The sequence below is a fragment of the Dromiciops gliroides genome, chromosome 3 (genome assembly GCF_019393635.1).
Source record: "Dromiciops gliroides isolate mDroGli1 chromosome 3, mDroGli1.pri, whole genome shotgun sequence".
In the NCBI taxonomy this organism is placed as follows: Eukaryota; Metazoa; Chordata; class Mammalia; order Microbiotheria; family Microbiotheriidae; genus Dromiciops; species Dromiciops gliroides.
In genome coordinates, this window is record NC_057863.1 from 82,684,333 (window position 1) to 82,701,572 (window position 17,240).

Consider the following 17,240-nt stretch of genomic DNA (forward strand, 5'->3'; position numbering starts at 1 on the left):
GACAGAAAGTACCAAGTATCGGCCTTACTGCATTGCAATGAGTTAGCAAAAGCTTTGGTTTTCATTCCTTCAGCACAGTGCCTTTTACATCATGGGTGCTTAACCAATAGCTGTTCAGTTGGTCCTGGAGTCCCCCATAATGCCTTAGAACTGTAGTTATTAGAATAACCATTTCCTTCCAAGAGGCACCAATTCAAAATATGATCAAAAGCTCCAGAGTCATTGAAGCACACTGAAATGGGAGGATTTAATCATTCAGTCACTGGGGGCATTACAGAGTTTTGAGAAAACAAGGTTCCTGTCTGGGCATCTGATCAAGATTCTTCCATTGTCTTGTGCAATGCTGGATACTCCCATACTTCAGAAGACCCATGACTTCATTGGGATGTTTCCCTTCCTGATACAGATGTCTGGTATTCCCTCAGGAGATAGCTCTGAGAGCTTTTGTGGTTAAAACATGCGCACACACACACACACACACACACACACACCCCCCAGAAAAACTCATAACCATGAGCTTGTGGAGATGAAATTTTCCATACATAATTATTGTGGAACTTTGATAAAAGACATTTCATTGTTAGTCCAGGTTCATGCTTGAAGCCTTCCCAGCTTGGGAAAAATTGCCAAAGCTTTCATCCCCCTGGCAGTCTTAAATCAGGATCACCTCTAACCCTGAATGAGCCATTGGACTAGTTGTTAAATGAAGGATGGATACATGTATGAGTGAATGAATGATAAAAGCATTTATTGTTTACACTGTGGTAAGTTCTTTTTTACATATATACTTTTCTTTTTCTTTTTTCTCAATTTCACATAAAGATATTTTTTGATTTCCAAATTTTTCTCCCCTCCTCTCTTCCCTCCCCCCTCCTGAGGCCAGCAAGCAATTTGATATAGGTTATACATTACAATCATGTTAAACATATTTTGTAGTAAGTTCTTGAGAGACATCATTTAAATTATTTTCTGTACCAACTTTAGAAGCAGAGAGACCTGGGTTCAAATCCTGCCTCTGACATTAGCTACATGACTCTGTCCAAGACCCTTAACCTCTCTAAGACTTGCCTACTAAGTCCTAGATGGATCATGTTTCATGCCTGTAGAGGGAATTCCCTACAATGATAAAATCAAAGTTCCTCCCCATTTTGAAATATTTGTATCATAGAACCATGGGCACCCAAAGCTGAAAGGGACCTCAGTGATGATTCTACATTCCCCCTGCCTCAAACATGTTTTCCCTCCAAAAACATCCAGACCTTGGCTGCCTATCTTCTTCTTAGACCCCTCCAGTGATGCTTTTTTATCCTTTCAGATTTATAGCTCTTACAATAGTGATGCTAAGCTCTGACCTTCCCTTCTTCCCAAGCATGACCTAAATATTAATGGGGTAGCTTCTTTTAAGTAAGTGCAGAGAGATCGGGAAAGTATTACTGATTAGACTTGCTATTTGGTCGCTAATGGGTGTGCCTCAGTGATATCTCTAATGAGTATCTTTCTATAGAGCTGTTATAAACATAGTTATCATTGCCTTTGTTTTCATCAATGTCCAGAAAGTGACTGTGCTTACAAAACAATAGAAGACTAAAAGATAATTGTGGAAAAATATACACAAACTGGAATTTGCCTTGCTCTTCTCCTAAAAGCAGAGAAGAGACATAGACCACAGTTCTTAGAATTGGGAGGGACACAAAAGATCAAAAGAGTTCAATGGCTTAGTGTTATAGCTACAGTCTCAAGGTCCTTTAACAGCTAGCTAATGGTAGACATGGGACTAGAGTTCATGCCTCCTGGTGTCTCAGATAATATTCTTTTCAATACACCATTCTATCACTCTAATATATAATGGAAGGAAATGACTCCAAGAAGCAAGAAAAATAGTTCTCTCAGAAAATCCCATTTGGACCTGTGTTTGTTTTGTTTTGCTTTTTCATTTTTGATTCTCAGATGCAGTTTATATACTTCTAGCCTTTGGAAGACACCTTCCTTTTCCTTTTGTTCTGCTAATTTCACCAGTATTTGTCTGGCCTGAATATATTCTAATACTCCCATCAAATTCTCCCATTCTAAGCAAGAATACTCCCTTTCAGGGCAGCTAGATGGCACAGTGGATAGAACACTGGCCCTGGATTCAGGAGGACCTGAGTTCAAATCCGACCTCAGACACTTAACACTTACTAGCTCTGTGACCCTGGGCAAGTCATTTAACTCCAATTGCCTCACTAAATATATATATATATATATATATGTGTGTGTGTGTGTGTGTGTGTGTATATATATATATATATATATATATATATATATATATATATATATACATACTCCCTTTCTTATTCAAGCAAGACAGTGACTGGATTTTCCAAGGAAGTGATTTGCTAACAGTAACGGGACAGGTGAAGCATGAGCAAGAGCAAGTATTAGGAAGACATTTGCACTTGAACCTTAGAGACCTAGCATTGAGTCCTGTCTCTGATATTTACCAGCTATGTGTGACTCTGGGAGTCATTGAATTTTTCCGAGCCTCAGTTTGATCATCTGCAAAATGGGCTTTACAATGTTTGTAATACCTACATCATAAGATGGCTGTGAAGAAAGCACACTATGAAGCAATAAAGAGCCATATAAATGGGATCTCTGATTACCTCACTGTTTCAGGTAGCTATAATGGTTACACATATTATTCCTTCCTCAAGTGCAGATCACAACACCTCTCTGCCCTCAGAGATCACCTACCTGAGTTACTTAGGCAAAAAACAAAACAAAAAAACCCACGACCATTTATCACTTGATGACCAACCCTACAGTGATGAGCCTTTACCTGCTTCATCAGACTAGTCCTCAGATAACACAAAAACAGTCTGTCATCAAGCCCATATATGAAGTGGTTCCATTTGGCAGGATTTGCCAGAGCTTAAATTTGACTGTGACTCATGGTCACATTCTCAAGACTGTGAGACATTGGAATTACAATGACAGAAGATTATTATTAATGATTTTGATGAATATAATATTTTGGGGTTTAGATTTGATCGAATTCAAAACACAGAAATTTTAGACTTAGCTGAGACATTCCTGGGGCCATACCTGGTTTGTCTCAACCTAGCATCAATCGATCAACAGCCATTTTTAAGTACCTACTATGCTCCAGGCACTATATTAGGCATTAAAGATATTAAGAAAAATTAAATAGCCTCTGCCTTCAGTGACAGAAGTCTTCCATTCTGTCAGATCTAAACTGGAGCTCACCATGTGACCAGCTGCAATGTATCCACAGGAGAGGTACCTGGCCATGACTGATGACAGTCAGGTGTTGTTGTTAGGTTGTTTCAGTCATGTATGACTCTTTGTGACCTCATTTTAGATTTTCTTGGCAAAGATACTGGGATGATTTGCCACATCCTTCTTCGGCTCATTTTGCAGATGAGGAACTGATTTGCCCAGGGCTACACAGCTAGTAAGTGTCTGAGGCCAAATCTGAACTCATGAAGATGATAAGTCTTCCTGATTCTAAGCCCAATGTTCTATCCACTGGGCCCCCTAGCTCTGACCCTGACTGACAGTCATATCTACTATTAACTGGCTATTAATGGTAGCTGTCAACACTGTCCTTACCTCTGCCAAAATCTAACTTTTGCTTCCTTTTGTTACTTAACCCAGATGTCCTCCCATTCCTAAGCATTTTCTTTCAGAAAGAAATCTGGAAGTGAACTCACTATGAGCTATGCCTATGATTTGGACAAATTATACTAAACAAAACATGATTTTAAAGTTCTCATCATGGCTCTCTTTCCATCAGTATGCATGATATGGACAGCACTAGCTGCCTAGGCTACAAGCTCTCTCCATTAACACATGCCATGGGGGCAGCTAGGTGTCGCAGTGGATAAAGCACTGGCCTTGGATTCAGGAGGACCTGAGTTCAAATCCAGCAACAGACACTTGACACTTACTAACAGTGTGACCCTGAGCAAGTCACTTAACCCTCATTGCCCTGCAAAAACAAAACAAAACAAAAAAAAAACAAATCCACAAAACACATGCCCTGAGGATTATTCAGGAGGTAATGTTCCATGTGGCACCAAAGGCTCCCAGCCTCAGCACTTGTCCACCTTCAATCCCTGCTCTCAGGTCTGAAATGCACCACTCTGCAGTCAAGCTCTTAGCATCCATCCACCCAAGCCCACACACTGTCACGTCAGCTCCCAAAACACACTGCCAAAGGTCTGTGCTTCCCTGTACAGACCTCTTCCACTCACACTGAAAGGCAGCAATGAACTCACCATAGCTACTGTCTCTTCTGTCACACTCCTCCATTTGGTGTCCAGGTCATCTTGTTGCCATCTCAAAACCAAATACAGCAGTCCTAGGGCTCCTTTCTCCTGCCCCTGAATGCTTGCCCTGGAATTCTGATCACTTGCTTCCCTTTCTAGCCTCTCCCATAGGTGGGAGGTATAGAGGAAGAAGTATGCCACTCAGCTTCCCCAAAAGCCCCTGAATATTAACCTTAGAAAAAGACTAGCTGGCCGCATGTTAGCCATATTTCCACTCCTTCACATTAGTAAGACTAGGCAAGATGTGCAGGAGCTGGGCCAGATTGACAGAAGCTGGATTTGTTGTTGTTTAGTTGTTTCAGTGCATTTCAGTCACATGACCCCATTTGGGGGGTTTTCTTGGCAGATACTAGAGTGGTTTGCCATTTCCTTCTCTAGTTCATTTTACAGATGAGGAAACTGGGGCAAACGGGGCTAAGAGATTTGTCCAGGATCACACAGCTAGGAAGTGTCTGAAGCCAGATTTGAATTCAAGGTTTTCCTGACTACAGACCCAGCACTCTATCTACTGCATCACCTATCTGTCTCAAGTGTTAAACACAAGAATTCTACACTCATTGCATATAAATTTGACTATATTAATCTTTTTCTGTATATTTGGGATTATATATCCCCCCTTCATTTCCTAGTTTAAAACCAAAGCAACAACAAATAGATCCTAAGGCCTCTGGTGGATTAAAGGAAGGTCTTTATCAGGAGAGCTGGGGGAAATTCAGATATCCAAAACACTAGATAGAGATCAGTAATAGTGAAGACTGAGGGATCAGCACTATAGAAGCTTTGAGAAATTGAAGGGAATTGAAGGGAACTTCATGGAGAGTGGTCTGGGATTCCCTATCAGAGCCCCATATTTACCCCACCCTTGCCTAGGCTATTCCACAAACTACATCACATTTATAGGATCACAGATCTAGACGTGGAAAACACTGGGGTCCATCTAGTCTAACCCCTTGATTCATTTTATTAATGAGGAAATGGAGGCCAGGGGGTATTACGTGACCTGCCCAAGGTGAAATAGGAAACAGATACTAAGCATCCATTCTCCTTCAATACTGTTCCATGTTGCCTCTCCTTAGTATCAACACTACTCATTGAACTCATTCAAAACAATTGCCATGCCTCATTTTAACTCTGGTAATAAACAAAACTGTTTCCTCACAAAGTTATTTTAGAATGTGATATAAGTGAGGCATCCTCTCTGGGGTTTTCTCTCCAAATATGGATCCTCACAGTGTGGCTGACTACAACTTATTCCTCCAGGGATATTAGATGCTAGGGATAACCCCAGAGGGGTGGGGGGTTTCTACTGTTGTTTCTAATAAGTCCCCACTGGTATGTTCCCCATTGATTATTAACACAGTTAATTACCTTTTAGAAGGGATATTTACTAAATAGGTTTAGCATGGACAGTTATTACAGAAACATTTCCCCAGATTGAGGGTACATGGATGCTGTTGTGTTGTTGTTGTTCAGTAGATTTGGTTGTATCAGACTCTCCATAGCCCCACTGGGGGTTTTCTTTTCTTTTCTTTTTTTTGCGGGGCAGGGAGGGTTAAGTGACTTTCCCAGCTAGTAAGTGTCAAGTGTCTGAGGTTGGATTTGAATTCAGTTCCTCCTGAATCCAGGACTGGTGCTTTATCCACTGTGCACCTAGCTGTCCCCACTGGGGGTTTTCTTGACAAAGATACTATAGTGGTTTGTCATTTCTCCAGCTCATTTTACAGATAAGGAAACTGAGACAAACAAGGCTAAGTGACTTACCCAGGGTCACACACGTAGGAAGTGTCTGAGGCCATATTTGAACTCAGAAAGATGAATCATCCTGACTCCAGGCCCTACACTCTATCCACTGAGCTCCCTAGCTGCCTAAATGTTGAACAGACCCCACTGACCCTAGTTTATAAGACCAGTACTCTAACACCTGAGCTATGGAGCCAGATTCCCTTTACACAAGGTCTAAGAAATTTAGAGAGCAATGGGCAAACTCACTGCTACATTTTAGAAGTCCTATTCTCCCTAAGTGGAGTTCTCATGAAATTTCCTTTAGGTGCAGTTCTCAGAAGAATCAATGCTGCTTCCTTTCTAGTTAATCCTTGGTATGTTTCTCAATTTCTGATGCATACACTGGCATCAACGACAACTGCTCTGAGGACACTGGTACTAGATCTGGTGGATACTGCTATCAATCCCTAGTATTTAGAAGGACCCCTGAGAGCTCCTGAACTCACAGAAGAGTGAGTGCCTGTACAGGGAGGAATAGAAGAGGTAATGGCGGAAGGGAGAGAGTACAAAAGAAGGAGGGATGGTGGGAGAGGAAGAGAGAAGAAAACAGGAGAGGGAGAAAAAGAGGGAGAGGGAGAAGGAAAGAAAATAGACACTATGTCTTCTCCTCTAGTGATTCCCTCTGTCTCTACACTGGCTTACTCTACAATATATAAATTCAAACTGGTTTGCTGTGTTACACAAAAACCCAGATGTGGGCCTGATTCTTTCAACTAGCCACAAGATGTTTCCTATGTGCCATTATATGTCTTCATCCAATGATAAAAGCATTTCACTCCTCCAAACTCAATTAAGGACTTGTTCACACCTAATTTACACTCTTGATTGGTTGTTTTATTTCGGTTGTTTGGGCCTTCTGTGATTATTTTGATTGGGTTAAGGGTGGGAACCCACCCTTTTACAGGTAAATAGTTGTAGCCAGTATGGTGTAATGGTAAGAGCATGGATAGGGTGTCAGTGGTCCAAAGCTCTAGTTCTCAGTAACCAGCTATGGGACATTGAACATGTGCTCTCTGGACCTGGGCTTCCTTTATGGTAAATGAGGTTATTGGATTAGATTTTTTTAAAAAATTAACTAGCACTTAGCAAGCACCTCCTATGTGCCAGGTACTGTGTTAATCATGTTACAAATATTATATCATTTGATCCTCATAATAACCCTGGGGAGTAGGTGAGGCAGACAAAGGTCAAGTGATTTGATATGCCAGCTAGTATCCAGGTCTCTATCCCCTGAACCCTCTATAGCTGCTCTAAAATCATTTCTCAACCCCCTCATGTGCATGCATACATGCATACATGAATGCAGACATACAGACACACAAAGATATACATGTACGTGCATACATACATTAATGCAGACATACATATACATATGTGTGCGTGCAGACATGGATGCAGGGTGCAGACATGCATACATGTACTGCATGCATGAATACATGCACACATGAATGCAGACATGCATGCATATACATGTGTGTGCATGAATACATACACACATACATACCCACACAGCATTATAGTTCTGATACTATTTCTTACAAGAGACCTTCCTCCTTTAATTTATTAAAAAAATATATTCCCTACAATCAAACTAAACACATACCTTTTTTTGTTTGTTTCATTAAGAATGAATCATCTGCCCAAGGACCAGTCTAACATTCACTGGCCTATTTCATTATGTTTCAAGTGCATTCTCTTTATGAAAGTCAAAAACACAAACATGTGGGAGGAAGGAGGGAGATAGGATGTTTGCTGCTTTAGATGAAGGGATCAAGAGATTAAAACATCTGCAATTAAAATAAGAGTAGTGGAGAAATTATTTATAAACATTAACAGACAGAATGGAGTCAGAGGGGAAGTGCGTGCTCTCCTTACCCATCTCCCCTGTTCCTAATTCATAGAAATGTGAATCAATGCAATTTGTGCCCAGCACAATTCAGGGGTGCATGCATTTTCTCCATGTATTCTCTAGCAATTGTTGCCATGATGTCTAGATATCATTCCTACAATTCCTGAGTCGTGGTGCTTTATACTAATTTAGGCAAAACATCATGTTTCAAAAATTAGATGTTTTCATGAGCTTGTTCCAATAATATACTTTTGAAACCAGAATAATTTACTCAGATACAAAATTTGGATTCTTTTGGACTCAATAGAATAAAGTCTTGGGAGAATGGAAATGTACATTTGAATTCTATTCAGTTTTATTGAACTGATCAGACCTGTTTTGACGCTTATTAAATAAGCTAATTAAAAAAAAAACCTCCCTGAAGTTGGAGGACATGCAAATAATATTACAGAGAGTTCATTTTCGAATATGAATTATAGATTTATGTTGTTGTTTTAAATAAGGTTACTATGGTGTAACTGAGGAGAAAAACAAATATTTCATTTGGCAAGGCAGGGGGTGGTTTAATGTTTTTTTATGTTGTCTTGGTGGTTCTCTGTCTCTTATCAGATTTGTACTTATTTCTTGAGGATACTTTGAGTTTGCAGTTGAGGTCAGCTCTGAAATGAGTTCAGTCACTATGTTGCCAATAGGATTTTCTACAAAGATCATCTCAAACAAAAATGTATATGTAATCTCTATGCTGCAGCTCCTTGCCAAAACGAAGGGTCCCATTTACTTTATGAGTACCATCACACACCTTTTGATTTGAGCTCTCACCTGGAAACCTGAGAAAAAACTTCTTCACTGTTGGCTGGCACCATCTCCCTGATTTCAGACGTCTGGGCTGGAGTGTGTCAGAAGGAAGTTTTCAGAAAAGACAAGAAAAATCAACAATCATATATTCTTTTTAGTAGGCAAAACATAGTAACCTAGTATCCCACAATGCTTTAATGTCACATAGCAAGAATACAGAGACTTCACTTGCTCCAAGCCCTTAGATGGGGCATGGGCACCCACAAACTTTTTTCCCCCATTATTTTGATAACTGTATTTTAATACAATTGGTTTTCTTTGCAATCATTTGTATTTTATTTTATGCATTTAAAGTGATTCTGAGAAGGGGTCCCAAGGGACCTATGACACACACAAAAAGTTAAGAATCCTAGTCCTAGAAGAAAAATCCATTCGTGCCAAAGACCTTTTGGCTATGCTGTCTTCTTCCGGCATGCTTGCCTATCTCCCGGTCTAGTGTGTTCTGTATGCCTGCCTCTGTTTGTAAATGCCCCCCATACCTCTCTCACAACAAATAGTAGCAGGGGAAATTTTCTTAGTCCCTTCCTGACCTAACCAATGTTTTCAACTGTTAGATCAGACTCCATAGCTCTAGCAATAAAAAAAAAAACCATTTAAAACAAACAAACAAACATAGCCATCAGGGACTCTTTTTCTTGAGCTTTAACCCCTGGTTTTAAAACTCAATTGCCAGGGGCAGCTAGGTGGCTCAGTGGATAGAGCACCGGCTCTGGATTCAGGAGGACCTGAGTTCAAATCCGGCCTCAGACACATAACACTTACTAGCTGTGTGACCCTGGGCAAGTCACTTAACCCCAATTGCCTCACCAAAATAAAACAAAAACAATTGCCTCTGCATTCCATTCACATAGGAGTGAAGGCCACTGTATTTCCTTACAGTGTCACATTTCCCTCTTCTTTGTAGATAGGCTACTGCCTTGAGATATAGGAGAGCTATTTGACTCAATTTGTAGAAAGGGTGACTGGAAACCCACCTCAAGCTTGGCAAGAGGTCTCTTGACAGTTTGTCTGGGTATCCCTTCCCCTTCTGCTCCAGGGACTAGAAAGGCATCCCAATTTTCTTCCAATTTGCTCTTCTTAGATAACGGGTAATATTCAGTTCAATCATCAAGAACCCTAACTGATAAATATTGGGCACAAGCAACTCCTAAAACATGAGCACCCTAAAGTACTACCAGAAATTTTCTATAATCCACATGGAGAAGGGGGTGGAGCAGAACTCAGAATCCTTGCTCGAGTCAAACAGAACCACAAAGAGTTTGGAGACTTACTCTGTTTCTAAAGGTAAGTGGCCAAAGCTTGGATGCAAATTTCACCTAAAGCACAGTTCTAGTGATAAAGTGGTAAGACATTTCACTCTCTGGAAAAGAATATTCATTTCATTCTCTCATCAATAAATCAATCAACAAATAATTATTAAGTAACTGCTATGTGTCAGATACTCTGCCAGGCCCTGGGGAGGGAGGAGATATAAATACAATTAATAAAACAATCATTTCTCACCAGGAGCTCCCAACCAGAAATTCAACTGCATGATTATCCTTGGATATAAAACTAAGAAAGATCATCTGTTATTTTACAGGTGAGAACACAGAGGCCCAGAGAGATATCTATCCTTGTCTTGCCTACCCAGCTGAAGCCTGGGAGGCAGCTTGGTGTAGTAGATATGCAATCTGACCCAGAGTTAAGAAGACCTGAATAGTAATTCTTGCCTCAGACACTTACTATGCAACCTTAGTTAAGTTACCTAACCTCGCTGTCTTAATTTCCTCATCAGTAAGATGATAAGTATAATAATACATTTTTCAGAGGATTGTTGTGAGAACAGAATAAGATAATATGAGGCTGATGACTTTGCATGGCCTTGGCTCACTTAAATCCAATTTACAGTAAGTCATGACATCACCTCCCCAATACCATGAAGGACACACAACAACAAAATGAGATAATAGATGTAAAAAGTGCTTTGTAAACCTTAAAGCTCTTTATAAATGTTAACTATTAATAACATTGCTCTTAATGCCCAGTATCCCTCATGGGATAGGTCCTTAGGTAAGGTGGCATATAGAAAGTCTACCACTTTGTTATACTTAGGCCAGTAGGGAAAGACCTAGCAGGGGTGGGATAGTGATCCACCAGGAAAAGGGTGAGGGGACACCTTGGACCAAACCTCATTTAACCTCCATCCTGATAATTTAGTAACAATATTTTCATAGGGATTCATTATTATTCTGTAGTTATTCACAACATCACATCACTGCTATTATATATTTTATTTCGCGTAATTTCTTCTTTCTCCAAGGGGGGAAATTATATTGGAATCTTAAATGGAAATGAAGAACCATTTTTCGCTAACCCTTTCTTAGTCATTTACTCATTAAGGATAAGAGATCGACTGCACTTGAAATATAATGAGAGAACCCCAATGCAATACATTCCAAAAAGAGAAATGGGGGCCTTTTAGGACTGTTATTTGAGAACTGGAGGAAAGGGGCAAACGGAAGCCCTCAATGATGAGATATGGAAAGGAAAGCAGGGTAAAGTAGACATCTTAGAAAGTGGAGGTGAAGGATAAATGACTGCATGTATTCTTTTATTTGAATGAGGTGGCAGCTATAGAGAAGAGGTTGTGAGAGCTGAGAGTTAGAGACCATGAAAACTACTGAATTATAAGACATGAAAGACCTTGAGTACTCCACACTTGAGGTATAGAAATCCATGCTAAAGGTTGCCTTAGATGGGAATATTCTTTACTCTTCCATTTCCTTCAGCCTCCCAATCTAATAAGTCACCACATCTTGCTATTTCAACCTCTACAACAACTTTCCTACCTGATTCCTTCGCTTTAATCATAGCCACTACTTTATTTCAGCCCCTATCATCTCTCGTCTAAATTATAGCGACAGCCTCCTGACTTGTCTCCCTGCCTCAAGGTTCTCCTACTTTTAGTCCATCACCCACACTGCTACCAAAGTGATTGTCCTTAAACAGACATCTGACTATGTCACTCTCCTACTCATACAACTCTGGTAGTTCCCAATTGACTATAGAATTAAATATAAACACCTCTATTTGGTTTTAAAGCCTATAGAACCTGACCAGAAGCTAGCTTTCTAGTATCAGTAGACATCATCCCTCACACACACACACACACACACACACACACACACACACACACACACACCCCGCTCCATCTCCTATCTCTATGGGCTTTGCATGTACTGTCCCGAAACTAGAATGCACTCCTTCAGCATCAGCTTATAGAACCCATCTCTTCCTTTAAAATGCAGATCAAGCATCTCCTTATACGTGAAATCTTTCCTCTTCCCTCTCAAACTGCCCTGTATTCAACTATTTTGTATTTATTCTCTTTATCTTTACTCTGAATTGACATGTGTGTATATGAATACAAACATATATACTCACATATCCGAATATGTGTTATGCAGGCTTGTGAGTTTATATGCACACACAACTATGCTCTTGTTATTTCCCCTGTTAGAATATAAGCTCTCTGAACTCCCTAAGAAAAAATCCCCAGGGCTAGATGGGTTTACGGGTGAATTTTACCAAACATTTAAAGAACAATTAATTCCAATATTATACCAATTATTTGGAAAAATAGGTGAAGAAGGAGTTCTACCAAATTCATTTTATGACACAAATATGGTGGTGATACCAAAACCAGGCAAAGCAAAAACAGAGAAAGAAAATTATAGACCAATTTCCCTAATGAATATTGATGCTAAAATCTTAAATAAGATATTAGCAAGGAGATTACAGCAAGTGATCACCAGGATAATACACTATGACCAGGTGGGATTTATACCAGGAATGCAGGGCTGGTTCAACATTAGGAAAACTATTAACATAATCAACCACATCAATAAGAAAACCAACCAAAATCATATGATTATCTCAATAGATGCAGAGAAAGCTTTTGACAAAGTACAGCACCCATTCCTAATAAAAACACTGGAGAGTTTAGGAATAGGGGAGCTTTCCTTAGAATAATAAACAGTATCTACCTAAAGCCATCAGCAAGTATTATATGCAATGGAGATAAATTAGAGGCCTTCCCAATAAGATCAGGGGTGAAACAGGGATGTCCATTATCACCCCTATTATTTAATATTGTCCTAGAAATGTTAGCTTTAGCAATCAGAGAAGAGAAAGGAATTAAAGGAATTAGAATAGGCAAGGAGGAAACAAAACTATCACTCTTTGCAGATGATATGATGGTATACTTAAGGAATCCTCGAGAATCAAGTCAAAAATTACTTGAAACAATTAACAACTTTAGCAAAGTAGCAGGATATAAAATAAATCCACATAAATCATCAGCATTTCTATACATGACCAACAAAGTCCAGCAGCAAGAGATAGAAAGAGAAATTCCATTTAAAGTAACGGTAGATAATATAAAATACTTGGGAGTCTACTTGCCAAGACAAACCCAGGAACTCTATGAACACAACTACCAAACACTCTTCACACAAATCAAATCAGATCTAAATAATTGGAAAGATATCAATTGCTCATGGATAGGCAGAGCTAATATAGTAAAAATGACAATACTGCCTAAATTAATTTACTTATTCAGTGCCATACCAATCAGACTACCTAAAAATTATTTTATAGAGCTAGAAAAAATAATAACAAAATTCATCTGGAAAAACAAAAAATCAAGAATATCCAGGGAAATAATGAAAAAAAATTCACAGGAAGGTGGGTTAGCGGTACCAAACCTGGAGCTTTACTATAAAGTGGCAGAATATAAGCTCTCTGAGAGTAGGGATTATTTTCAATGTGCTTATAGATCCAGTGACTAGTACAGTGCCCTGCTCATAGGCAGAGTTTAATATAAACTTATTGATTGATTAATACAGCCTGTGACAAGAAAGTTGTTCACTGACTTTGGAGAGAATGTTATTTTACATTGTGTAATGAAAATAATGGATGAAGTCCTGGACTAAGAATCAGGAAAAAAGAGTCCTAGTCCTAGTTCAACCAATAATTGACAGATTTTGTGATACTATGGAAAGGACCAAGACTTTGAAGCTGTAGGAACCAGATTCAAATCTCCTCTCTCTGCCAGTCCCTATCTGACCTTAGGAAAGTCACCTAACCTCTCTAGATGCTGATTTTCATTCTATAAAAAGAAAAGATTTGGACTATATTTGTGATCCTTTATTATGGGGTAAGTTTTAAACTGGCTAGTTAGAGTGCCCTGGAGTCAAGAGGACCTGAGTTCAAATCCAGCCTCAGACACTTACTGGCTGTGTGACCCTGGGCAGGTTATTTAACCCTGTTTGCCTTAATTTCATACCTATTAAATGAGCTGGAGAAGGAAATGGCAAACCACTCCAGTATCTTTGGAAGAAAACCCCAAAATGTTGTCAGAGTCTGACATGACCAAAATGTCTCAACAATAACAACATCAAAGTTGCAATCACCTTCTGCTTTAGTTTTCTCATCTATGAAATAGGAAGAATAAAACCTTATTTCCTTTTCCTCAGAGGAATCTTGGGAGGATAAAATGACAGAGTGGATCAAGTGCTCTTAATGCTTTCTTAAATACTCTAAGCCAGATTATACATTTAAAATGTAAAAATATACCACCATCCCTGTAATATATAATCAACTGACTTCTATGTTTTAGGTATATTGTGGTTAAGGACATGAGTAATACCTATAGCTGGAGAAAATTTGATCACATTTGTGAATTAACATCTTCCTTGCATGCCTATTAATTCTAATCATTTGTCTAAACTTAGCTCTCCTGCCATCGTAAGAATCATTAATGGCTATCAGTAAATAATCATGTGTTTGAATTTCTGAAAATATATTTAACTTTCCAAGTCTTACAAAGAACCAGGCTCATTCAACTGATCTCCATAATGGCTCTTGTAATCAAGATGTAGGATATTACTTAAATGGAGAAATTATTATCCTTCACAACAACACTATATACCACATCCTAATTAATGAATGTGCTAATTGTTCTTCCCTTTTCCACACATTATCTCCTGTTTGGGCTTTAGTCAGTGATCTACCACATACCATTATCCTCAAATGGAATGTTTTGACATTGCTAAAGTGTTTTCCAGTTCTGCATCTAAGGCAATAGAGATAGATCACTACACTGGGTCCTTGGGGATCTTTAGAGCATTATGAGTACTGGATGGGAAAGTAATAGAGGAAGCCTAAAAAAGCTATCTAGTCTGTGAGTCCCACCAAAGAGATCTCACTAAGTAGAAATAAAGTTGAAGTAGAGAGACCAATTTTGAAACAGTAGTTAAAAAGGAGATCAAGGTAAATGGAAAACCTAAGACAGTAGAACCTAGGAGAACCTAGGTGGTAGAACTTAGCAAAAAAAAACCCCAAAAAACAAAAAATAAATTTCTTTATTACAAAGTCTAATTAAATGTTGGTCTCTTTTTCAAGATATATACATGTATGTATATGTGTGTGCATGTGTGTATATATACACATACATATATATATGTATATGGGTATGCATGTGTGTATACACACATATGCGCACACAAATATATGGATAATAAACATTTTTATTTAAAGTTTTGAGTTCCAGATTCTTTCCCTCTTTCCCTCCCTCCCTTCACCCCTCCCTGAAGCAGTAAGCAACCAAATATAGGTTATACATGTGTAATTATATAAAACATCACCATATTAGTCATTTTGTACAAGAAAACTAGAATAAAAGAAAAAATGAAAGAAAGTGAAAAATAGCATGCTTCAATCTATGTTAAATCAATATCAGTTCTTTCTTTGGAGGTGGATAGTATGTTTCCTCATTAGTCCTTTAGGATTGTTTTGGATTATTGTATTGCATAACCTTGGGGTTTCCTTTCTAGCAAACATCACATAACTTCCCTTACTTAGTAAGTGATGCTTCAGGTTAAAGAATGGCAACTTAACTAAATATTGAATCTCTAGAACAATCCAGTTTTGTGAGATCACAGCAAGGAGAGCTACAAGGGACCTCCAATATCATTTAATCCAACCACCTCCCTTGATAGATGGGGAAACTGAGGTGCAGGGCAGTTAAATCACTTGTTCAAAGTCACACAAGTAATAAGTAATTAGAGGGGCAGCTAGATGGCGCAGTGGATAGAGCACCGGCCCTGGAGTCAGGAGTACCTGAGTTCAAATCCGGCCTCAGACACTTAATACTTACTAGCTGTGTGACCCTGGGCAAGTCACTTAACCCCAATTGCCTCACTAAAAAAAAAAAAAGTAATTAGAAACATTAAGTGGCATAGGGGATAGAGTGCTGGGCCTGGAGTTAGGAAGACTCCTCTTCGTGAGTTCAAATCCGGCCTCAGATACTTCCTAGCTGTGAGAACCTAGGCAAGTCACTTAACCCTGTTTGTCTCAGTTTCCTCATCTATAAAATGAACTAGAGAAGGAAATGGCAAACTGCTCCAATACCTTTGCCAGAAAACCCCAAAAGGCATCACAAAGAGTTGGATATAACTGAAAAATGATTAAACAAAGTAGTCAAACTTAAATGCTCTTATTTGAAATCCAGAATTACTTCCTTCTACTTCTATAATGCCTCCTACAAGTGTCTACGAACCACTGAGAGATGTGCTTCAATTTAATTCAGCAAGCTGTTGTTAAGCATCTGTCTAGAAAATCTGTGTGATCCTGGAAAAGTCATCTAACCTCTCATTGTCCTATGCAGCACTTTGAGGTATAGAAAAGGTACTAGCTTGTGCTGATAGAGTTTCCTCATGTGGAAGTTAACCTTAATGAATGAAATTGTAGCTCCACTCCCTAGCTCTATTTGGAAGGCACTGTGCTAGATGCTAAGGATTCAAAGACAGAAAAAGAGGCTCTCCCATCATTTACACTGTGCTTGTCCCTTGGGTAAGCAACTGTTTATAAGATGCTTTGAGTTTTTTCATTACCACCACCACCATCATCATCATAGCAAACATTTATCAGCCTCTTTAAGGTGTCCAAAGTGTTTTTCCATATGTTATCTCCTGTGATCTTCAGAAAGTCAGTGAAAATACTCTATAAAACATTTAATAAGTTTTTACCTTTTTGCCAATAATGGTATTTTAATGGCTGCCATCATTTTGGTCTAGTTTTGAAGTTTTATATTTCATTTATGTTTATTATGTTACCTAGGCATCTGTTATTTCTTTAGATAATTAGTTTAGGTTAAGTTATAGTGAATGACATGCATTCAGCCCACCATCTGCCTCCTTCATATGGCTACATTTCAGTGTTGGGATTGTTTGCTTTATGTTGGGCCACCAGTACACCCTCAATAGATAGGTAACCTGCTGGAAGTTCCAATAATACCACTCATTAACTTGTCACAGTGCCTGAAACATAATAAGTAAAATAAACGCTTGTTGACTGACTTAATCTTTCCACTGTCGTTT